Raw genomic sequence first — 25,638 nt, 5'->3', positions numbered from 1 at the left:
GCATTCCTTCGCGCAGATAGCAGCAGGTTGGGAATGGCTGGAAGGTGTGGTTTGTTTTTGTTTACGCTGCATTGTGGGTGTGATTCTGCTTACTAAGGCGGAGTTGTTGCTGTTTAGTCAGAGCAGATCACAAGAGGAACAGGAAGGAAATGATGGGCTGTGCAACCTCTTGGAGGGGCTCCTGCCACTGGGCAGGCAGGCATTCAACCAGTGGACTTTCCCTTGCCATAGATGGCAGTAGATTGGGAGAAACTACACTTGGGGAAGCAGGTTAAAACAAGAAGTTGCATATTTTATTTTATTTTTCTGTTCATTATTACGGACGTTTGATTATTAGCACTGTTTAAGCAAGATACACTATTGAGTGCTGTACTCAACTTGGGATGCTTGGAAAAGCACCTAGTACAGTACATGTTGATTTATTTTTTACATGTGTACCCTGCCATTTCTTCCACAGGAGCCCAGGGTCCTACAAATATATCTAGGACATTCCCATAAAACCTCCCAGGTCATCTAGTTGAGGCCCCTTACTATGCAGGAAACCCTCTCTGCAACATCTACCCCGCCCATCTGGCCGGGTTCCCCCAGCCACTCTGGGCGGCTTCCAACAAAATATTAAAATACAGAAATCCATCAGACATTAAAAGCTTCCCTGAACAGGGCTGCCTTGAGATGCCTTCTAAAGGTCTGGTAGTTGTTGTTCTCTTTGACCTCTAGTGGGAGGGCATTCCACAGGGTGGGTGCCACTACCGAGAAGGCCCTCTGCCTGGTTCCCTGTAACTTGGCTTCTCGTAGCGAGGGAACTGCCAGAAGGCCCTCGGCGCTGGACCTCAGTGTCCGGGCAGAACGATGGTGGAGGAGACGCTCCTTCAGGTATACTGGACCGAGGCTGTTTAGGGCTTTAAAGGTCAGCACCAACACTTTGAATTGTGCTCAGAAACGTACTGGGAGCCAATGCATATATACACTGCATTTCACACAAACTTCACCAGAGAGTTTGGATTTTTTTTATATAAAAAAGAGTATTTAATGACAACTAAAATGGGTATTAAAATAACTATATTATATAGCAGTAAAGGCAAGCTACAGGACTAAAAAGAAGGGAGAGGAATGAGTTTTGGTGGACGGGGTTTACTGCAAGCCAAATATCTCCACCCCTCTGGGCAAGATTGTTCTTGTAGCAGCCAGGTCCTGGCAGCTGGGACAGGGTGGGACTGGAGCAGCAGGAGCTAGACAGGTGTGGGCAGCTTCCCAGGCTCATTCCATTCCTCTGTTCGGCACAAGATGGTTCTCCAATGCTCCGTGCGGTTGCCGCAGATGAGCTGAAGGAGGAGCAGGCCGCCAGGGCGTTCTCGTTGTTGCTGACTCTCAGGGACGTGTATCTATGCCAGGGGTCAGCAAACTTTTTCAGCAGGGGGCCTGTCCACTGTCCCTCAGACCTTGTGGGTAGCTGGACTATTTTTTTGGGGGGGGCGATGAACGAATTCCTATGCCCCACAAATAACCCAGAGATGTATTTTAAATTAAAGGACACATTCTACTCATGTAAAAACACACTGATTCCCAGACCAGTGGTCAGGGATGATGGGAATTGTAGTCCAAAACATCTGGAAGGCCAAAGTTTGGGGATGCCTGATCTATGCCTACAGATGTACTTAACATGAGAAAATGGTGCATTTTGCTTTACAGCAGGGGCAGGTGGGACCTATTTTTCCAAGCCAAGGGCCACATTCCCTTCTGGGCAAGCTCCTGAGGGCCACACGGCAGTGGGTGCAACATGGGATGTAAAATTCGACCTTTGTGGAGTAGGCTGGTTTCTGCGCATCCCTCTTGATCCTCCATCCGTGGAAGAAAGACGCATTGTCGGCATTCAAGGACACATTCCAGCCAGGCAAAAACATTTGGGGATGTGGAGCAGGGCCTCTGAAGGCTGTGGCTCCCAGGTCCCAGATTCCTCACCCCTGCTTCAAAAGGATATCGGATAAGTGGATGGAGGGAAAGGCTGGCCACGGCTGCTAGTCACGATGGCCGTTAAGCTCCAGCCTATTTGGCTCGCTGGGCCTGAGTTTCCTCACCTTTGCTCTAGAGAAAGCACATTGGAGATTGTGGAACCTGTGGCTATCTCCAAAGATGTTGATGAACTGCAACTCTAGGACTCTGTCAGATCCCCCATGCCTTCTTCCCAAAGCCCAGCGCCTCATTATCCAGCTTTAGGAAAGCAGCACGAGGTCTGCCGGGACGTCAAAGGTTGCTGAGGGCTGGCAAAAAGCCTTTGAGGGCCACATGCAGCCCTCAGGCCACGTGTTGGGCTGCCCTGAATTCTAGACAAAGGTCCCAGGTTTCCCCCTCCCAATACATGAACTGACAGACCACCCATCCGGAGGGTGCATTTGAAAACATGCTCTACTTACTACAATGGAGCCTCAAATCAAATCCTTGCAGGCTGCCTGGGTCACTCCCAGCATTCCCTATCGCTGCAACCCGACATAAAGACCCTGCGCAAACACTATGCGATAGAAGGAAATATCATTATCCCTACCCCATGCTCTGCCAGCACTCTCTCTCCCGATGCTGGATTTATGTATAAGCTAAACAAGCTATAGCTTAGGGGCCCCAAAAAAAATTTAAAGGAAAAAAACCTGGATGTACATTTCCAAAATATAAGATAAAAACAAATAAAATAAAACCTACATACAGCGACAGTGTTTTGTGTTGTGTAGCTCCTATGATGTAAGCCAGGTATCCCCAAACTTTGGCCCTCCAGATGTTTTGGACTACAATTCCCATCATCCCTGACCACTGGTCCTCTTAGCTAGGGATCATGGGAGTTGTAGGCCAAAACATCTGGAGGGCCGCAGTTTGGGGATGCCTGATGTAAGTCATGGGCCCTGCCCTCTATCCTGCTCCCTAAAATATCACTGGTTTGCTCATTTCTATACAGTATACAGTAATACCTCGGGTTACGAACGCGATCCGTTCCGGATCGCAGTTCGTAACCCGAATAGTTCGTAAACAGAACGCGATGGGCGCCGCCATTTTGCGCATGCGCAAAGCGCGATTTTCGCGCTTTGCGCATGCGCAGATCGCGCGATCGCGCGCGCGCCGCTTCTGCGCACACGCGCGCGGCGAAAACACTTCCGGGTTTGCGCAGTTCGTAACCCGAACTGTTCGCAAACCGAGGTGGTTGTAACCCGAGGTACGACTGTATAGGGTGCCTAGGGTGAGTCTTTGTAAACTGTGTTTCTAAAGAAACTTTTGTTATTACCAAATGCCAATGTGTTTGCATTGTTAAGCTTGTTCTGAATAAAAAAATCCTTTTAAGTTAGAGCTTAATAATTATTTCACTATTAATATACTTCTTCTTAATTACATTTCACTATTAACATACTTCTTCTTAATTGTATTTCAGTTCAACAATTACTTTGATAAAATACATATTTTGTTATGTGCAAATGGCTTTAGATACCTATTAGGTCCATAAATTACCATATAGCATATATTCAACACAAAAAAAAAACAGCGACGATTTGTTGTTGACAAAGGGCAGCTGGACATATAAAGGGCCCCATTACCTTCAGTAGCTTAGGGCAGGCACCCCCAAACTGCGGCCCTCCAGATGTTTTGGCCTACAACTCCCATGATCCCTACCTAAGAGAACCAGTGATCAGGGATGATGGGAATTGTAGTCCAAAACATCTGGAGGGCCGAAGTTTGGGGATGCCTGGCTTAGGGCCTCATCAAACCTAAATCCGGCCCTGCTCTCTCCCCTCTCTTTTCCCCCCAATTATCTATGACAATAAAGTCACACACCCAATGTAAACGAACTGTGAAAAAGACTCGATTAATTGAAAATGGAGACGCTGTATGTACTTTTTCTTGCTTACCGGTATTTGTTTACTTTGTAACGCAGAAAATTAATTTCAAAACAGTGCGAGTCTTTTCATATGAAATTGCATTTGCCCCGCAAGTAATCACCTTGAAGACAGTTATCTTGGAGGTAATTACTTGCATGGTACTGATATAGCAAGTGCAATTTCTTATGAAAGAACTTCACCTCCACAAAGAGCGGAATAAATTCCTTCCATGCATTCGTGCCCAAGAGCAGTTCTTTGTTGGAGGGACACTGCCCGACTCCCTGCGCATCAAGGTGACGTTAAAGACATTAGAAGCTTTGTGGGCACAGACGGGATTTAATTTCGCCCCTGGCTCCCGTTTCCAATGCCAATACTTGGCCATATAAACATATAAAAGGTTGGTTATAAAGGAAGGGAAATGTTGGTGTAACTTGATCCCAAACCCTTCGTCACTTCCAGCATTGGTCTTTGCATGTTGAAAGCCCAGCGGCCTTGCTTAGTCATGGATTCGTCACATTGCTATCTCTCGAAACATTTGTTGAAGCAATGTGTCAGCGTGGACGCCGTGTCGTGAAATGTACACTGCACACGTCTAAAAAACAGAGAGGGGCGGATCGTTTTGCCCCTTTGATGGAATTGTTGTTTCGCTCCTTTGCAGAGTAATGCAGACTTGCCAGTTCGTAGAATATTATAATTGTACAGTGGAACCTCGGTTTATGAACACCTCGGTTTATGAATTTTCGGTTTATGAACACCGCGGACCCATCTGGAACGGATTAATTCATTTTCCATTACTTTCAATGGGAAAGTTCGCTTCAGTTTATGAACGCTTCAGTTTATGAACAGACTTCCGGAACCAATTACACCCATGCTTCAGTTTATGAACGCTTCAGTTTAAGTACTCCATGGACCCATCTGGAATGGATTAATCCACTTTCCATTATTTTCAGTGGGAAAGTTTGCTTCAGTTTACGAACGCTTCAGTTTAAGTACCCTGCGGACCGTCTGGAACAGATTAATCCACTTTCCGTTACTTTCAATGGGAAAGTTCGCTTCAGTTTATGAACGCTTCAGTTTATGAACAGACTTCCGGAACCAATTGTGTTCATAAACCGAGGTACCACTGTATTGCTATTCATTTAATCTCTGTACCAGTTTATATTTTTAAGGGGGGGAAACTATCTCAAAGTGGTTTACAACCTGCAAGATAATCCAGAACAGAACATCGCTGCAGAAAGTCAGATATAAAGTATCCATTTAAAGCAATGTAATTCACAGGAAGCTGAAATATTATCTTAAAGGTTTCAAAATGAAACATTACGAAGGAGGTCAAGTACAGAATGCACATTTAACGCAGCAAAGTTTTTTTTTTTAAAATAATAATCTTAAAACAGCTCAAAAGGAAACAGGATCAAACCAGAAGATGGTGGCAGGGTTGTGTCCTCCAATCAGGAGAGTCACGAATAAAGTGCTGACGGCTCTCCTACAGAGGCTCCACCACTCACATTGTTGTCATAATTCTAGTTACAGGTAGGTAGCCGTGTTGGTCTGACGTAGTCGAAACAAAATAAAAAAATTCCTTCCAGCAGCACCTTAAAGACCAACTAAGTTTTTATTTTGGTATGAGCTTTCGGGTGAGCTTTTGGTATGAGCTTTTGTGCATGCACACAAAAGCTCATACCAAAATAAAAACTTAGTTGGTCTTTAAGGTGCTGCTGGAAGGAATTTTTTTTATTTTGTTGTCATAATGGCACTTTACACCACTGGTCCTTGGAGCTGTTGTTTCGTGGCCATCGGCCGCTTCTGCCATTGTTGCAAGTGGGGCAGAAGTGAAATTGTTAACGCAATTTAATTTAATTTTGGGTGTTTGGATGCATCCTGTTAATCCAGGAAATCCAGGTCCTAAACCCTTGAATCCTGCAGATCTGGTGCTGATGGCAGTGGCTCCTGTTTACTAAGACATGTTTGCTGTTTGCAGATTTAGCACATCAGCATTTTGGCTTCCCTAGAGATGGCGTAATAATTACATGCTGAGCAGATGTGAACCTGTAGAAATGATCCCCAGGAGGGGCAGTGAGGGGCCTAGGCTGAATCCCTTCACTCTGAGAGGGAGGAAGTTTGTCTTGAAAGGCAAAGCCAAGCTTTGTAGGATCCAGCTAAGCATAGGCGTTGTCAGGCGGTTGCCCTGAAACTCGCAGGGAACGCTCCTAAATTAGCCTCCCAACGTTCCATATTGAGCAAGGACAGCCTCCCTTTCGCCGTTTCACTGTCCCCATTTTGTGCTTTTGTGGACTGTTAGGTGAAAAATGTCCTTAGCGTGAACATTAGAGGCTGCCAACAAAATGTTGCAGCATGGAGGGCTTCTGTTCGTGTTCTAGTCAGACAGCCACGCCCTTTATGATGCTCCTTTCTATGTCCCTGCCTGCCTGTTTTTCTCTCCCCCCCCCAACCAGGCCCGGCTCGCCGTAGACCCCCGGTGGCGCAGTGCACCATGGCGCGGGGCTGGTAAGCTGGGCGCCAGCCTGGGAAGAAGGGCGCCGCTCAGCACCAGGGCGCGCGATCTGCTCAAGACGGCCCTGCCCCCAACCCTCTCATTGCCATTATTTCAGCATTCAATGGCTACTGAATGTGCTCACTTCTCATTTAACTGCTTTGGGGGGGGGTGTCCTCCCCCCTTTTAGGGCTTGCACTTCTGCAAACCTAGGGATTTCCTCAACCTCAATAACGTGTCCCTCTTTGAAGATAACGGTTGGATTTTAACCACATGAATCCTGGGACCTTGGAAACACAAGGAAAGCTCGTTAGACGTGTCGTATCTTTCTCTCCCCTCCCCCTTTATTGATACACCAAAAAAGAAACAAAACAAAAATACAAATGAACATATTGATAAACACAATATTAATTACAAAACAGACGTGCCGTATCTTTCAGGGTTCGGCCTTCTCCCTAGGATCTCTGGAACATCTTAGAAGTGGGGAAAGGATTCTTGGTTTCTAGTGTTAATGGGCCCGGATAAAGGTAAAGGTAAAGGGACCCCTGACCATTAGGTCCAGTCGTGACCGACTCTGGGGTTGCACGCTCATCTCGCATTATTGGCCGAGGGAGCCGGCGTATAGCTTCCAGGTCATGTGGCCAGCATGACAAAGCCGCTTCTGGCAAACCAGAGCAGCACATGGAAACGCCGTTTACCTTCCCGCTGTAGCGGTTCCTATTTATCTACTTGCATTTTGACGTGCTTTCAAACTGCTAGGTTGGCAGGAGCTGGGACCAAGCAACGGGAGCTCACCCCGTCACAGGGATTCAAACCGCAGACCTTCTGATCAGCAAGCCCTAGGCTCAGTGGTTTAACCACAGCGCCACCTGGGTCCCTTAATGGGCCCGATATACCTGCCAGTTAAGAAATTTAAGAGAATCCCTTTGGATCAGGCCCAAGGTCCATTTGGTCGAGCATCCTGTCCCTTTGGGCAACTGAATGCCAGAGTGGAAGCCCCACACTGCAGATGCGAAGGTATATTTTAGGAACTCCTGATTAGCTGTTTTCCTGCACACCCACCTCCAGGTATAACTCTGGCTTGCATTTTTGCAGGCTGCGCTGTGCTCCGGCTGCATCTATGCTTGCCACATCAGCCATGACCTTTGGAACAGCTGAACAAAATAACACAACACAGTGGCCAATAACAATGTCACTAAACACTATTTGTAGACCAGGCATCCCCAAACTGCGGCCCTCGAGATGTTTTGGCCTACAACTCCCATGATCCCTAGCTAACAGGACCAGTGGTTGGGGAAGATGGGAATTGCAGTCCAAAACATCTGGAGGGCCAAAGTTTGGGGGTGCCTGTTACAAACTAATATAAAGGATCAGAAATTACAACCAAAGTCTCTAAATCATCACCACCAGTCGCGGTAGAATAATTCAAAAGTTCAATATATACATAATCTGTCACCAAATATAGCCGGAAAAGTTTGATGTACTGTATACATAATCTGTCACCAAATATCGCCAGAAAAGTTCGATATATACATAATCTGTCAGCAAATATTGCCGGAACAGAGTTTCCGGATAACCAATCTGTTTCGTTCAATGCTTCATCAGCCAATCTTGATCAATTCTTCATCAGCCAGACTTGTAAGAATTAATATGAGAAGGATGCAGTTCAATTTCTTAACAAGCCAATCTTACACGTGAGTAAATATAAACGCTGTAGAAAATACGCTCTGGATCAGTGCTCATATGACACTGTAGTCACTGGTGACCTTTGGAACAGCTCACGATGGGAAAGCAATTGTGCCCACTCAGCATTCCAGGCAGCATGAATTGCGCCACAGGAATTTCTGGAGTTTGTCTCAACAGACTCACAGCACAGTCCGCACCATGTTTACTCAGAAGTGAGTTGTCTTGAACTCAGTGGAGTTTGCTCCCTGGTAAGTCGGGTTGCGGTCTGAGTTAAGAACTGAGAACGAGAAGCTGGACACCCGCATGTGGAAATATCAGGAGGTTGGGTCTGTGGGGGGGGGGGGTTCCTTGCACTTGTGCTGCAAGCAAAGAATGTGATCCAGCTTTTGGAAAACCCTCTCCTTTGAAGAACAAAAACTAGGCTAGTTTCCAGCCCTTTAAGACGCTTGGGAAATTGCGAGGGCAGCACCTCGGTTTTCATTTTCTTTAAAAACGACGACAACAAGGCAAGCTGCTAGCCCTTACGATTGTGCTTGGAAAGTGTGGGCTGTGCTCGACAGGGTGCTGAGTATGGATACTTTTGCTACCCTGCAGAAAAAAAGTCTATTGCCCTAGCTCTTGTTTGGCAGGAGCCTGAAGAAATCATGTCAAATAATACATGTTAAACCTCTCAGGTTTAAATGCTAAGCTTGATCATGCACGATCATAGTTGTATTTCCACTTCAAGAAGTTGGGGTGGAAAATGAGATGTGACATTAACATGTGGAAGCAATTAATGTCTGTAGCTATGGAGATCCTGAGGAGAGAATCACAAAATGACGCCAGTTGCCAGGGTCTTTCTATCTCAATTGTCCTACCCTAGGCCACCCCACTGTACCATATAAACATATTAAGCTGCCTTATCAAAATATTGGTCCTTTTAGCCCAGTATTTAGCTATGAAGCTCAGTGGATGCTTTTCCAGTACCTGTTAACCCAGCCTACCTCACAGGGTTGTTGTATAGATAAAAATGCTCAGGAACCAAGCGTGCTGCCTTGAGCTTCTGATTGTTGTCGTTTGGCATCCGTCTGTCTCCGGGACAATGGAGGAGTGCAGCTTTGGGGGTGAAGTCAAACTGTTGGACCAGGCCCGGCCCTACGTGCAGGCTGGGTGGCGCAGGGCACCATGGCGCCAGCCCGCCAGGAGGGCGCCGCGAGCTGCGCCCACCCGCTGGCCGACCGGTCCACCGCGCAGCTGCGCCTGCCCGCCCGCCTGCCGCGCAGCAGTGCCTGTTGCACCCGCGCGGCGCGCGGCGCCCACCCACCCACCGCGCTGGGAAACGGGGTGGGAGGGCGCCGGAACGGGGCGGGAGGGCGCCGGAGGGATCCGGCGGGCGCCGGAGGATCCGGCACACCACGGCGCCGGGAGCGTTTAAGACGGCACTGTGTTGGACAGTTGCAGCGCCTGCTGTGGCTGTAGATAAAAAATGCAGGAGAGACATGTTTTGTTGCAGCTGGGGCAGATGAAGGCATCTGGTTGTACTGCGGCAGTTGCACCATGGCATTTCTCCTCCCAGCGGTCATTCCTCCTTTGGTCACTGCTGTGGATACACAACTTCACTTTCTGTCTCCAGTCACTGTGGTCGTCTGCAAGGGATTCCCTTACAGCAGGGTTGACATTGCCAGCCTTCGTGTCATATTCACAGACTTCGTTGTAACACAGAGTTGGTCTGCCAGTGGGCCTGGTGCCTGAAGCCAGTTCCCCATACAGCCTGTCCTTGGGGATCCTGCCATTTTGCATCTGTGACAAAGCCAAAGTAGTCATTGCTGGGACAGGAGTGCAAACATGCTGGGAATGTGGGCTTGGAAGAGCACATCTTTCTTTGAAGCCCTGTCCTGGCATGTGATGCTCTGACAATACAGTCATACCTCGGTTTAAGTACGCCTCGGTTTGAGTATTTTCAGTTTAAGTACTCCGTGGACCTGTCTGGAACGGATTAATCCACTTTCCATTACTTTCCATGAGAAAGTTCGCTTCAGGTTAAGTACGCTTCAGGTTAAGTACGGACTTCTGGAACCAATTACACTCATACTTCGGTTTAAGTATGCTTCAGGTTGAGTACTCCGCGGAGTCATCAAACTTAGTCATCAAACTTTGTAGAAAATAATATAAAAGAGAAGACAGTATGTAAATGACTTTAAGCAGGGGCATATATGTCCCCATCTGCATAGAAAGAGGAGGAGCATAGAAAGCGGACGATGTCCTTCAGTTAGTTAAGCCTCGGAGGGGCTGATAGGAGTTGTAGTCCAAAAGATCAGGAGGATACCAGGTTGGGAAAGGCCTGTCTGCATTAATTATTATTATAATATATTTATTTATACCCCGTTCTCCCCCCCTCATGGGACTCTAGGCGGCTTCCAGACAAAAATAAGAACCCCTAAAAACAGTCACTGAAAACAGTTAAGCATGGATAAGATTAAAACTATATGCTTCTATAAAATCTATCAAAACCATACCGATAATTACAGTAAAAACGGCACGGCCCCACGCCATGCAGAAGAAATTGTATAAATTACGGTAGTTCTGCTTGCATAATTTATTCAAGTTGCAGAATCAAGCTGCTCAGTGCAGAATTTGACTTAAGAATTGATGCAGAATGGGGATGGTTTTAGCCAAAGTACAGGGAAACAAAAGATGTGAAAGTAAATGGGTGAAATCTACAGGTTTATAGTAGCAAAGGATTAAGTGTGTGCCTTTACGTCCTCGTTCTTTTGTGACCTCAGTCACACATCGGTCCCTCTTCCCCCTTTTCAAGCATCTTTTCCTGTTGCTGGCAGAACGAAACACTTATGTGAAAAAAACACAGCAGTGCTGAGAAAAGGAAGCACATGGGCGAAAGTGTGAATGGGTGCCAACTTGCCACGGTTTCAGGCAGAGGCTTTCTCCAGCTCTGTTACCACTAGCCCAGCTCCATTAAAGGTAAAGGTAAAGGGGCCCCTGACCATCAGGTCCAGTTGTGTCCGACTCTGGGGTTGCGGCGCTCATCTCGCTCTATAGGCCAAGGGAGCCAGCGTTTGTCTGCAGACACCTTCCGGGTCATGTGGCCAGCATGACAAAGCTGCTCCTGGCGAACCAGAGCAGCGCACGGAAACGCCGTTTACCTTCCCGCCGGAGCGGTCCCTATTTATCTACTTGCACTTTGATGTGCTTTCGAACTGCTAGGTGGGCAGGAGCTGGGACCGGGCAACGGGAGCTCACCCTGTTGCAGGGATTCAAACCGCCGACCTTCTGATCAGCAAGCCCTAGATTCTGTGGTTTAACCCACAGCGCCACCTGGGCCCAGCTCCATTAGTGGGACCTTTTGCCTGCAAAGCACTTGCCTGAAAATCTCTCCAACCGGCAAGTCAGATGGTAATATTCCCTGGGCAACAGCACTTTCTCTTTCAAAGGAGTTTAGCTCAGGGGTGAATTTGCTCCTTACCTGAGCTCTTGGCTGTGCCAGCTATGTGTCAGTATCCAAGTAACAGGGGGCGTGCCGCAAGAAAATGCGGGCATCCGAGGTGATTTCTGAGGTCAGCTTTAAGAAACAGTTCCTGCAAGTTGAGTGAGGTTTGGGAGCAGCAGGGAAGGAGGACGAGAAGGGAGGACGCTGCCCCTTTTAGAAGAAGCTCTCGGTCTCAGAATCGCTAAGCTCTTGTCGTAATGTGATCAGTTGTGACCAAAGAGCATACTGCAGCCTCCAATACATCTGTAAGATCCACATCCCTCCAACACAGAGAAAGATCACTGCAAACTGCTCCCATTCTTGTCAGAAAGGTACCCGTTTATATTTTCCCTGGTTTTTTTGCAGACCTGGTTTGCTCTATCTTTGTTGCATTTTAATGCCATGATTTAAGGAGCCAGGTCAGGAGGAGGAATTTGAGGGGGGGTGGGAAGCTTTCTTGTCTCTCTTAATTCCACTTTGCTTCTCGCTCGCACAAGCTTTCGTGAAGCTAATCTGTGCAGGGAAAAGAGCATTTCATTTTTAATGCACCCAGTGTGGAACAATGGCACTTCAAAGGGGGTGAAACAAGATAGCTTTGTGTTCTCGATGTTGTTGTTCAAATTGAAAGCACAACGGCTGGATAACTACCTGCAGTGGAACCTATAGTATGTGTACAGAAAGGATTTTGTTCAAGAAACGACAGAACAGCAGAAGTGGGTAGGAGGCTGGGTGATACTTTAAATAGAGTCGGCTGCCAAGTTATGTTCACTCCTGGATTGTGTTTCACCTTAAGGAGCTTCTGTTATAATCTTTCTCCCTCTCCCTTTCTTTGAAATGGAAAAGCAGGCAATCAATTCCTGTTGCCACTTGGATGCCCAACAGGGGAACCTGATTTCAAAGAAACAGGCTCATGCCCAAACCATGGTTTGTTTGCTTGTGAGAACAACTTCTCTATTCCCCCCCCCCCCGGCGCACCTCTGAAACCATTTTTAAAAACCGATTTCTTCATTTCCATGCCTCTGTCTGCTTTCTGGGCTTGCTTTCTGGGAAGTAGCAGTCACCATATTCCTATCAAAATCCATTTGCCTGCCCAAATGCTATTGGTTTGTTTTGGGAAAACAGAGAGCTTGATTTGCGCTGTAAACCTTCCAGATCCTGCTTAGCGTTGGTGTTGACTCATTGAGGTGCAGAAAGGCTGTTTTTGTTTGGTGCGTTTTATTGCCGTCTTATCGGGTGTTCCTTTTGCGAGTTTCTAAATGCTAGTCTGACATGAGCAGTTGATGCTGTCCGTTATACTACTCCATTGCCTGAATGCCAGAACACCGCTGGTTTCTCTCTGGGGCCTGTAAGATTTTTGTCGGTCCAGCTGCAGTCTGGCCTCAGACAACCTTCTGCTGAGAGCCGAGCTGTTAAACAAGAGCAGCAAGAAAATATTTACCTTTAGACACACGCGCGCACACACACACACACACACCCTGCCACCGTAAAAAAGCAACACAGCAAATGTCTGTAAAATTGCTATTCAGGGCAGCAAGCCGCATTTCTTATGCAGCAACAGACTTTGAGCGGTTGCTTAGCACCACCTTGCCGACTCCTGTCCATACGTGGAATTGTACGATTGCTGGGTTCTGCTGTTTCGGAAACCATTTCTAAAGACATTGCTTTTCGAGCACATTTAATTTATCGATAAATTGGCGGGGAGGGGGGGGCGCTGTAACCAACTAAACTCTACTTGGCATAGACCCATTGAAATCAATGGACATGACTAACTTAGGTCCACTAATTTCAGCGAACCTACTCTTGAGTGGCATTTAGCTAGAGATAGTTACAGGTAGGTAGCCGTGTTGCTCTGCCGTAGTTGAAACAAAATAAAAAAAAATCCCTTTCAGTAGCACCTTAGAGACCAACTAAGTTTGCCATCGGTACGAGCTTTCATGTGCATGCATATCTGAAGAAGTGTGCATGCACACAAAAGCTCATACCAATGACAAACTTAGTTGGTCTCTAAGGTGCTACTGGAAGGAATTGTTTTATTTAGCTAGAGATAATGCCAATTTGTCTAGAATTCCAAAGCAAATCCCCACTCCCACCCTCAGATTCTGAAGAAGCTAAAAAACAAATGAAGCGGTGTTTATATGGTAATTTGCATATCTGGTTCTGAGATCCAGGCTGAGCTGCAGTTAAATCTCATTGAAGACTAGGGGATAAGTTAGGTGGGCCTTTAAGCCCCATTGATTTCAATCGGAGCTAAATGCAACCAGTTTAGGATACGATAATCTCCCCGGTTACCTTGGCAGACACCCCTTAGTGGGATTTAATTTTTAAGTCAACGCGCCTAAGATTGTGCTCTTAGTCTGGATCCAACCCTCTGGCTGCCTCTTTCACGACTGTTTCATTTTGAACTTCTTTGGTATGTCGGTGCCTAGCGGAAGAGATGCGATTATGAAGAGACAGGGTGCTTTGAGCACTCAGCTTACTTGAATCCCCCAACTCAACCCCCAACACTGCATTTGTTCTCGGCCCTCGAAATGCTATTGTGATGTTTAGGGTCATTTGCTTTAGCTTAAATATATTATTCATAACTATTATTAATATTTGGTAGTTGCTTTTTTTTTGCAAGATGAACTCAAGGCAGCATTAAAAGTGAGTAAAAGCAAGAGAGCAAGGGATGCGGCTGGCGCTGTGGTCTAAACTACTGAGCCTAGGCTTGCCGATTGGAAGGTTGGCGGTTCGAATCCCTGCAACGGGGTGAGCTCCCGTTGCTCGGTCCCAGCTCCTGCCCACCTAGCAGTTCGAAAGCACATCAAAGTTCAAGTAGATAAATAGGGACCGCTCCGGCGGGAAGGTAAACGGCGTTTCCGTGCGCTGCTCTGGTTCTGCAGAAGCGGCTTAGTCATGCTGGCCACGTGACCCGGAAAAACTGTCTGCAGACAAAAGTTGGCTCCCTCGGCCAGTAAAGTGAGAAGAGCACTGCAACCCCAGAGGCGATTGTGACTGGACTTAACTGTCAGGGGTCCTTCACCTTTACCTTTTTAAAAGCAAGAGAGTTTTTAAAAGCCTAACATGCTAATATGTATCAAAAAGCCGATCCACTATTTTAAAAAACCAGAAAAGAACCAGAAGCCTCATGGGTGGATATAAATATTTTTGCCTGGTGCCTAAAAACAGATAGTGATGGGACTAGGCATGCCTCATAGGGGAGAGCATTCTGCAAATGGGGAGCCATCACCGAGAAGGTCCGTTCTTGTGTGTTAGCAAGGCCCTGTGAATACATCTAGGATATTCCTATAATGCAGGCAACCTACTCTACGGCAGCCCTGGGAGGTAGGGTGGCCCTCTGGCCCTGCACTTCCCGGTCGGTGACGGCTATCTACCCATGTAGCACAATTGCTGGCAGGAGTGAGACCCTGTCATCATTCAACAGCCCGGCTCAGAGATCTGCTCTGGTTGCTGACTTTATTTATTTATTTATTAAATTTATATACCGCCCTTCAACCGAGGTATTTAAAAAAACAGGGCGGTTTTCAGCCTTGTAAACAGGCTTGTTGCCAGCCCAGAGTTCAAGGTGCTACTATTGGTGCATAAAGCCCTGAACAGCTTGAGACCGGTTTACTTGCAGGATCACTTCACCCCATATGTTCTTACTCAACCACTTCACTCTGGGCACTGTTACCTCCTCATGCCGTACTTGTAAGAAATCAATCTTTTAGTATGCTTTGGAACTCCCTGCCAATACCTCGGTTTAAGTACGCTTCGGTTTGAGTACTTCCAACTTAAGTACTCCGTTTGAGTACTTTCAGCTTAAGTACTCTGGAACAGATTAATCCACTTTCCATTCCTTTCAATGGGAAAGTTCGCTTCAGGTTAAGTACACTTCAGGTTAAGTACAGACTTAAGTACAGACTTAAGTACAGACTTAAGTACAGACTTCCGGTTAAGTACAGACTTAAGTACAGACTTCCGGAACCAATTGTGTACTTAAACCAAGGTACCACTGTACTGTTTTCACCACCTGCTGAAAACATTTTGGTTTGGGTAAACAGTTTGGTTTACATATGCTATTTTTAATGGTTAATTTTAATTACCTTTAAATGTTTTTGTTTATAATTTTAATATTTCTTGTATACCGCAAAGAGGTTTTATTACAACCAAACGGTATATAAACTTTTTTTAAATAAACAAATCCCTAGAAACCTCATGAGGAAGAACTTCCAAAGCAGTCTTACTGTTACACCACCAGGAAGTTATTCCTAATATTTATTCAAAATTTTGTCATTTGAGCCCATTTATCCAGGGCTTATCTTCTGGAACAAAAAAACCCCCACACATTTGCTCCATCATCTATGTGACTCACAGCCTTTTAGGTTTTTGAAGATAGCTTTCACATCGCCTCCCAACAAAACAATCTCAACACATTCAATCTTTCTTTGTGAGGTGTGGTCTTCATTTTCTGAAACATAAACACGCTGTGTGGCCAATTTTAAGACATCTTCTGAGAAGGGGATATTAACTTACTTTTTTTTAAAAAAAACAGCAATTCCTGCAGCTTCTAAATAAGTGGGATTTTTAAAAGCCACACATGAAATCGGAACACTAGGTTTTTGTTTTGTTAATGTACTCATTTCTGTTTTCATTGTAATGAAGTTTTAAATTATAAAGTTTGGTAAATGGGCAAAGGGAAAAAAATGCCGCAATCCTATTCCCACGTGTAACTGGGAACTGGCCTAATGAATTTCTGAGTTGACATGTATAGGTTGCATTGCTGGTTTCATATTGACTATGATGAATTTTCTCCATATGGGGAGAAATTGGTATTTAAAATCCAGGATATTGAAGAGAAAACCTATTCCTCATAGTTGCTGAAATTTGGAGCAAAGTCGGTCTTCTTAGTCGGCAGAGAAAAAAATATAAATTTTGTTTCATGACCAAATAAACCTTTTTTGATGGTAAGAATATTCCTTAACATTCCCTAACAACCCATCTCCTGTTTTAATGGGAATTGCCACAGCAACATAATCTTAACAGTGGAATTTCTTGTGTGACACATGCTGGGAATGTGTTGTAGGCAGAATTAAAATATCCACTGGCGCACATCTCTTTTAAAAAAGGAAAAGGAAACAAACAGAACTCCAGGTGCTTCAGATTCTTTAGCCAGGAAAATGAGAGCTTACCAAGTGTAAGGGATTTTACGCATAGCTGAGCACCCACCCTCTCATCGGAAACTTTTCTGTGAATCATATCTGGTGATCATATCTTCCGAAAAAAATCAGTTTTGCCATCCACAAAAGCATGCGGGCTGCTGTTGTTAAGAGTGCCGGACTTGGGAGAACTAGTCTGAACCAGCCCGTGAAGCCTTTGGTTCAATCTGGGCTAATCAGTCTCACTCAGCATCAATCCAGTTCTAAAATTGAAATACACAGCATTATATTATACATTGTAGAGCACACTTCAAATTATTGGTGCTGACCTTCAAAGCCCTAAATGGCTTTGGCTCTGTATACCTGAAGGAGCGTCTCCGTCCCCATCGTTCAGCCCGGGTACCGAGGTCCAGCTCCAAGGGCCTTCTGGCAGTTCCCTCCCTGCGAGAAGTGAGGTTACAAGGAACCAGGCAGAGGGCCTTCTCGGTAGTGGCGCCCGCCCTGTGGAACACCCTTCCATCAGATGTCAAGGAATAAACAACTATCTGACTTTTAGAAGACATTGGGAGGCAGTCCTGTATAGGGAATTTTTTGTTTGATGTCTTACTGTGGTTTTATAGTTTTTTTTGGAAGCCACACAGAGTGGCTGGAGAACTCAGTCAGATGGGCAGAGTGTAAATAAATAACAATAAATGCTATGAGTTAATCTGCGATAAGTGGCTAGTGCAGATTCTGAGGCAAGGGGTGTCCATAGCTTTATTCAGGAAACAGCCACATAGTTTAGGCTCACAGGAAAGTCTGGAAGAAACTTCAGTCTGCTTGTCGATGTGGACAATACTGTGCTAGGTGACACAAAGATCTGAACAAGGCAGCTTCTTATGACTAATGGAGGGAGAAATGTGATGCAGAAGATCTGTAATAGGACCATCATCCCGGCCCCTTATTTTGCCTTTCCATCAACAACCTTTCCCTCTGTTTCATCCTCTCCCCACCCCTTCACCCCGGTCCTTTATCTCCCACATCAAATCTATTTCATCCCTTATTTTTGTGTCATAACATTTGCTGGCCACCAAACAAACAAACAAAAAATGCATGAAAACTCTACTTCTCAACATCTTTTGAAACCCATCGTGATTAATACTGAATTGATCACAAAAACAACCACCACAGGTAAATGTATTTCTAGGGCGAAGAACTGGGACTGTTCTTTTGGCTACCATTTCTAGACTGCTGTATTTTTCGTCGTATCATTTCTGGAGAGAGAGAGAGAGAGAGAGAGATTTAATTTGTACATGTCAGTTTTACAATGGCCTTTGGCTATAGCAACTTGCTGAAAGAGCTAATTAATTTTGCTTTGCCATTTTGGAAAATAAACCCACTGTGTAATTGCAAAGTATCATTACACTCTTGCTGGGGAAGACTCCAGTTATTAGTGGTAACACCTCTGAAATGAGATCAGGACTGCTCTCCCCCAGGCACTGCGCCATTAAAGTTTGCGTCGGCTACCATCAGCACCACCACTGGATTTCCTAAGCACTCCTTCCGCCAGAGTGAGCTAATAACATCTAGATTGGATTGTAAACCCTTGTGTGTCTGAATCCCGCCGCACAAACCTCAAAACCCTGTAATAAATCCAGAGAAGCCTCTTGGAAGGAATTTGAAAACTAATGCTGCACTTGGATGTACAGTAATATTGTTCCCTTCCAATCCTAGAGATAAATGACCGGTGGCTTGAAAAATACAGGGACAGGCAACAGGTAAGGGTGAAGGTAAAAAAAAACCTGGACAGTTATGTCCAGTCAAAGGTGACAATGGGGTGCGGTGCTCATCTCGCTTTCAGGCCGAGGGAGCTGGCGTTTGTTCACAGACACGTGGCCAGCAGGACTAAACCGCTTCTGGCGCAACGGGACACCGTGACGGAAACCAGAGCGCACGGAAATGCCGTTTACCTTCCTGCTGCAGCAGTACTTATTTATCTACTTGCACTGGCGTGCTTTCAAATTGCTAGGTTGGCAGAAGCTGGGACAGAGAAACGGGAGCTCACGACCATCACACAGATTCGAACTGCCAACCTTCCGATCGGCAAGCCAAAGAGGCTCAGTGGCTTAGACCACGGCGCCACCCGCTCCACAGGGACGGGCAAAGCTATATTGACACCTGATGCAGAAAATCTCAAGAGCATCACCACTACATACAGTCTGGGGTAGCCGACATGTTGCCTTCCAGATGTGTGTGTGTGTGCGCGCGCACACACACACCCACACATACCCCTTCTGTCCGGGGAGCAAGGAGCAAAAAGATTATCAATCTCTGCACACCCTGTTGACTTCCTGCCATTCCCAGAGGCTAAACGGAGACTGTCTATATGCAAGAGAATAAAAGACACATTTTTTATTTAAAAAATTGTCACACACAGAAACCAGCAGGGAATATTTTAGTCTCCCTGAACACCCTTTAACAGACTTGAAACTTGCCACTTTTCAACAACAATAACTTTTCAAAAGAAAACTCCATTGTGAAGCTGCCAAGTTTGATTTCCAGACTTGAGTTCAGAGGGGTGGAAAGTAATTATCTTTTCCCAATTCATCACCCATTGTTGGTGGGTCAAGTCCACATTGGCTTAATCTTCAACCCAGATCTTATTGTCCTCTGCTGGTGTGAGCAGCCGTGTCAGCCACATGATAAACCCTCCTGACATTAACTACTATTGTTGTGAAACTTGCTGAATGATTAATCATCAAGAGGCATAAATTGTCTGGGCTCTAGACCAGGAATACCCATTTCCAGTGTCCTCTTACAACATCTACTCTGGGAAGAAGATGGCTCCACAACTCAGGAGCCACTGTGGAGCCACTGTCCCCTTGTCCCCTGTACCCCATGGAGGTAGCTCCATGTGAATAAACCAGATACCTTGGAAGATCAAGAAAGATATGAGGAGCTTCCCCCACAGCTTGAAAACCCACTGTCTAGAAGAAGCTAATGACTGCATTAAAAGATGCTCAATCTTTGCATGGCAACATGTAGCACTCGGGGGATGAATTTTTCATCTTGACTTGTAAGAAGAGCCTGCTGGGTCAAGCCAATGGCCCATCTAGACCTGCATCCTGTTCTCACCTTGGCTGCGGCAAACCCTCAAGCAGGACCTGAGCACAAGAGCACTCTCCCCACCAGTGATTTCCAGCAACTAGTATTCAGAAACATTGCTATCTCCGACTGCGGAGGCAGAGCATAGCCATTGTATGGCCCAGAAGATAAAAGTTCTGGCAGTTGGTCCAAGCTGGTGCTGAAACAACTTGCCTCTTGGGCTCAGCTGCAGGATTGCTGACCGTGGTGCTGAATGTCATGAACTTTGCATCAACCCCTCCGTGGCCTTAGTTCACAACCAACTCCAGATCCCTTGGCCTGCTGGTCTCCCATCTTGCTTTGGCCATCACCTCTTGTCTGTGGTGGAAATGGCAATGGCAATGGATCAGGGAAGCTTTTAATATATGATGAATCATTGTATTTTAATGTTCTGCGGCCCAAAGTGGCTGGGGAAACCCAGCCAGATGGGCAGGGGATATATTATTATTATTATTATTATTATTATTATTATTATTATTATTATTATTATCAACCATCTGTGTGAACCTGCTGGCAGCAAAATGATCCCTCTTTTTCTGCATGTTGTGGAGCAACAGTTGCAACAGCAAGGTCCTTCCTCTGCTCCTGCTATGCGCACCCTGGGGATAAGGAAGGAAGGTGCTGGCTCGTTCTAGTTGTCTTTCGTGGCACCAGCTGTCAGTGCTTCAACCAAAACAACAACAAACATAATAATCTGGCAGCACAAAACAGCAAGAACGGTACACAGGGGAAAGAAAGCGGGCTGAACAGGAGCTGTATCCAGTGCTACTCGTACTCAGGGTCGATCCACTGAAATTAACGGGCATGATTAAAGTAGGTGCATTGAATTCAGTGGGTCTGGCCAGAGTGAAACTTCGTTGGATGGAACCCCATTTTGCTAGCTCATGATGGCACGCTGTATTGCTGGCAAACCCCACTGGCATCACAAGCAATCCCAATAGACCATGTTGGAGGCCTGGTTTCGTGTAAGGCACACCCCTGTATACATATGAAACATCCAGGCTGTGTGCTACAGGACATTGTCACATTTGTGCATGTGCGCTAGAGGTGGGATGCACCCAGCTGTCGGGAGCACAAGGAGAGCAAATGGTTGGTAATTTTATTCTTTATTGACAAAGCATGCATTCACGGTAGCACCTAAGGTGCGCAGTGGCTATAAAACAGATCCAGTCCTCATTGAACGTTCTAGGGGCTACGGACGCACGCACGCACACACACACACACACCGGATCTTTCACTGTGTGTGTGTGCATTTGTGTCCTTCTGCATACCTTGGGGTTCCTGCAAACCTGCTACTGCCTCCCTCTGATATGTGGGTGCCAATGCTTGGACTACACAAGCACTCACAAATTGAACATTGGAAATAGAAGGAAGATTTGCATCTTTTCTATTTTGGCACTGAAACGAAGCGAGAAAGGAAGCAAAGAGAAAAAAAGAACAAATACGTATCACAGTGTGAAAGCGTAGGAAGGGGAAAGGCCGTAGCTCATTGGTAGGGCACCTGCTTGGCATGCAGAAGGTCCCAGGTTCAATCCCCATCATCTCCAGGTAGGTCTGGGAGAGTCCCTTGCCTGAAACCCTGGAGAACTGCTACCAGTAGACTATACTGAGCTAGCAGTGTTTGAAACTCCCATCGTTCTAGCTCATTTTGCAACAAGGAATTTCATTAGTGTGAGCAGTTTCTGAGCTTTGGGCACAGTACTGCGCCTAAGATTTCAGATTAAAACTGCCGAGTGGAAGGAAAGGAGGACCTTTTTCTGCCTCCCCACTTCCAGCTGCTCTGTGAAGATTGGAGAAGAGATCCTCTTAAAAATATTAGGGGGGTGAGCAGGGGAAGGACTAGACCATGTGAAAAATGAACATAGTATTAGCTGCAGTTCATTCATTTTCAGCTTTGTATTCTTGTTATAAAATAAAGTGTACCTAGACATTCTGTTGTTGGCCCCATTTAGCTCCTAGCTTTCATATCCCAGTTTCTAACATGGTGAGCTAGATGCCTCAATGGTCTGACTCCATAGCTTCCTATGTGGAAATGGAGTTCTTCCACTTTTCAGTCCTGACCTTTTCCACTCAAAAGTGCTGGTGCTCAGGTAGAGCATCTGTCTTACATGAATAAGGTCCCAGGTCTGGTCCACAGCATCTGCAGGTAGGGTTTGGAATTGCTTCTGCCTGAAACCTTGAGCGAGTTGTTGCCAGTCTGTGTCGACAACACTGAGTTAGATGGCCAAGTGGGTCTGACTAGGTGTAGGCAGCTTCCTCTGTACCTGTGGCCCCCTCGCACTGTCTCAAGATAATTCTGAATTATCCTGCAACCGTGTGAAGAGAACCTGATAACACCTTGTGGTTCAAGGCTGCCTCGGGGAAGAACTCTGTTGGAAATGCTTTAGACTTTGTTGTTTAGTCGTGTCCGACTCTTCGTGACCCCATGGACCAGAGCACGCCAGGTACTCCTGTCTTCCACTGCCTCCCGCAGTTTGGTCAGACTCATGTTCGTAGCTTCGAGAACACTGTCCAACCATCTCGTCCTCTGTCGTCCCCTTCTCCTTGTGCCCTCAATCTTTCCCAACATCAGGGTCTTTTCCAGGGAGTCTTCTCTTCTCATGAGGTGGGCAAAGTATTGGAGCCTCAGCTTCACGATCTGTCCTTCCAGTGAGCGCTCAGGGCTGATTTCCTTCAGAATGGATAGGTTTGATCTTCTTGCAGTACATGGGACTCTCAAGAGTCTCCTCCAGCACCATAATTCAAAAGCATCAATTCTTCGGCAATCAGCCTTCTTTATGGTCCAGCTCTCACTTCCATACATCACTACTGGGAAAACCATAGCTTTAACTATACGGACCTTTGTATGCAAGGTGATGTCTCTGCTTTTTAAGATGCTGTCTAGGTTTGTTATTGCTTTTCTCCCAAGAAGCAGGCGTCTTTTAATTTCGTGACTGCTGTCACCATCTGCAGTGATCAAGGAGCCCAAGAAAGTAAAATCTCTCACTGCTTTAGACTTAGTGGTCCATATTTCTTTTATTTCCCCCAAACAGGATTTGAACCTGAGCCTGGTCTGCTTTTGCTTACCACTCTGCTATAGTTGCGGTTTTGTATGAATTGCTCCTGTGCACAAAAGCAAAACAAAGCAATAAAAAAGGCCAGTTTGAAGTTTCAGCCTTTGCAAAGAAAAATGCATTACTACAAAGTTTTGTGGAGGAGAAAAAGAGGCTGTTTGCAAGACTTTGAAACAGATAACGCTCCTCGCGCGGCCAAGATAAGTAGATGGGTGAACAAAGACCAACTGCGCTGTGAGCGGAGGGAGTCTCCATGGCAACGTGATTATTTTCTGACTTCAATCTGCGTCCTGCATAATGATAAGAAGTTTAAAGGGAGGAGGAGGGCCATCTCTCCCACTTGCTTCCCCAGCAAAACCGACTGCTGCCAGCCCTGTTTAAGCAAGATCCCAGCCCTGGGGGAAGGGCCATAACTCCGTGGCAGAGCTTTGGGAGGAGACCAAAGCCAATGACAATATCCTGCGGCAGGGAGTTTTTCTTACAAACAGGCCACCGGGCTTCTGTGAACTCTTTCAGGGTCTATACGAGCAATCTCTACCTCCGGGATAATCTCACTCTGCCAGTTAAGTAAAAAACCCATTGGCCACCTTCAGGCCTTAAAATTGAACGTGGTGGTGGTGTCCCCAATTTCCCTGATCCTCTGGTTTTACCTGTACAGTGGACCCTCCGGGTACGAACTTAATTCGTTCTGTGGGTCCGTTCACGCCCCAAAAATTATGTAAATAGAGCCGTGCTTCTGCGCACGCGCAGTTGAGCACTTCTGTGCACGAGCACATGGTGAATCCCGGAAATATACACTTCCGGGTTTGCCGTGGCCGTAACCCGAAGATTCCGTATCCAGAGGGATACGTAAGTAGAGGTACGACTGTATGTCTCTTGGATTCATCACTGAGCATTGAATCCTGTCCAAATGTCAGGCACTTACCTCTAGGGCTTCAGCCATCAACCACTCAGTGTCAGGGGACTGAGGAGGAATGGTGGAGACCCCCCCCTTCTCCTACATTTCCCAGAGAAGAAACAGACAGCATAGATTTAGAACAGTGGTTTGCAGGAGGGCATAGTTCAGAGGCTGCAGAGGGGAGAAGCTGGGAAATATTGGGAGAAGAGCAGCAGGAAGAAGAAGAACCAAGGGAGAGACAGATGACAGTGTCTTTAGAAAGCATTCTTGACCCCCCCTCCCAGACCAGGTGAGTATTGAGAGTAGTAGAACAGAAAGCTCAGAGGCAGAAAGCTCAGTTTAGCCATCGCAGGGATGGCGTAGAATAGGAGAGACGGTGGGGATGAGACTTATTCAGAGCAACACCATTATTTAGGGGAGATTGCATTCTTTCGTCTCTCTCTGTGAATACTGAATAAATAATTGTTAAGAACTCTTCTTGTTTTATCTGCTCCTTTGCTGCCACCGTGGGAAGGATAGGATTAACTGAAGCCTGACACTCAGGTAGCAAAGGTGCAAATTTCGTCCTCCAAAGTTTTACAGCTTTGCTGCCAAGTCAGCATGCAGTTCAGCAATTTGTGCAGAGACCGTGTCCATCGCTTCTACTGCTGTTATAGTGACATCATTTGGTGACACCTTTTCACCGTGTTTACGGCCTGTGTCCAATCATTCACCTGAGATTATGACTCACCTGTTAGCTTAGGTAGTGAAATTGTGATCCTTCCTTGCTTGGTGCACCAAGACTCATGTCGCATCTAAGCAGATGTAAAATTGTGCATTCCGATTGTGGAATGCTTTCCCCAGAGAGACTTGCTTGGTGCCATCCTTACTTGTCTTTAGCCGCCATGCAAAAAACATTCCTCTTTACCCAGGTTTATGGCTGTTAAATAATCTATGGCCTCTGAAAATGTGTGGGGGGGAGGACTGTTATTATTATGATAATTTTACTATTAGGCTGTCAGTCAGTATGCTTTTTACTATGTCTTTATTATATTTTTATCATTGGTGTTTTGTAATGTGCTCCTAACGTTACACACCACCCTGGGATCTTTTGTTTTTATGAAATCATTTTTATTTGATTTTACAAATATAGAGTTATAACAATCCAAATACTCTGAATCTCAAGACTTCCCCCCACCCCCTTTATGGGTCCTATTGTCAGCATTTACAACTGCATATTATTCTATTCTATATTTTATATCAATCCATATTGTCCACAGCATTTGTTACATTACAAGTGAGATTAAAATCCTGCTAATGTTTTCATTTGCTTGCAATGGTCTCTTATTATATATATATATATATATGTAAGCTGTCCATATTTGTTATATTCCACTTTTCTCTGAAACCGCTTGACCGATTGTGTTGAAATTTGGACACAACGTCACATGCGAATAGGTGAGTGTTTGTATAAACTTAGATTATACAGATGCCACACCTATCACAGGTAAAAACATTTTTTTAAAAAAAACAGGAACATGAGAGGTTGCAAAACATCCCCCTCTAGTGGCGACCCCACTGGTACTGCAGCTAGAAAAGCTTGCCTCTCCAAAACAGCTCAGCTTGGGTTTCAAGGGAAGAGCGAAACAGCAGACTGGGCTGAGTGGAGGTGGGGGCTCACCTGGGCTGGGGGTAGGGGCAGGACGGGTCATGGGTCGGGACGGGATGGGGTGGGGGGAGTCACAGGGATGAGCCACAGCAACGCGTGGCTGGGTATAGCTATTAGATTATAATTTTTCCCACCCTGGGATCTTTTGATAAAGGGTGGTATATAAATCGAACAGATGATGATTATCATCATAATAAAACCCTTTTCTGAGTATGGGAATGGGAAACCGAAAGTGGTAGATTCGACCATACATGGTAGGATTGCTCTGTAAAATAGCTAAAATA

The 25,638-nt window shown here is 45.9% G+C and overlaps 1 protein-coding gene across 3 annotated transcripts in view; it reads left to right on the top strand.

The window, feature by feature from the left end:
* COMT (catechol-O-methyltransferase) overlaps nt 1-25,638 on the top strand; it is a 37,900-nt gene that overhangs the window by 441 nt on the left and 11,821 nt on the right. The window contains exon 1 of one of the 3 annotated variants that reach the window (XM_035098575.2): nt 8,149-8,279. The exons of 1 other annotated variant lie outside the window; for it this stretch is intronic. The gene's annotated coding sequence lies outside the window, so the exon portion shown is untranslated. Of the gene's footprint in view, nt 1-8,148; nt 8,280-11,320; nt 11,827-25,638 lie in introns of those variants that run through there. One more of the 3 variants, XM_035098576.2, reaches the window with a different exon arrangement.

The sequence above is a fragment of the Zootoca vivipara genome, chromosome 17 (assembly GCF_963506605.1).
Source record: "Zootoca vivipara chromosome 17, rZooViv1.1, whole genome shotgun sequence".
Lineage (NCBI taxonomy): Eukaryota > Metazoa > Chordata > Lepidosauria > Squamata > Lacertidae > Zootoca > Zootoca vivipara.
Note: the sequence above shows the minus strand (reverse complement) of the source record. Positions and strands in the feature narration are given on the sequence as shown.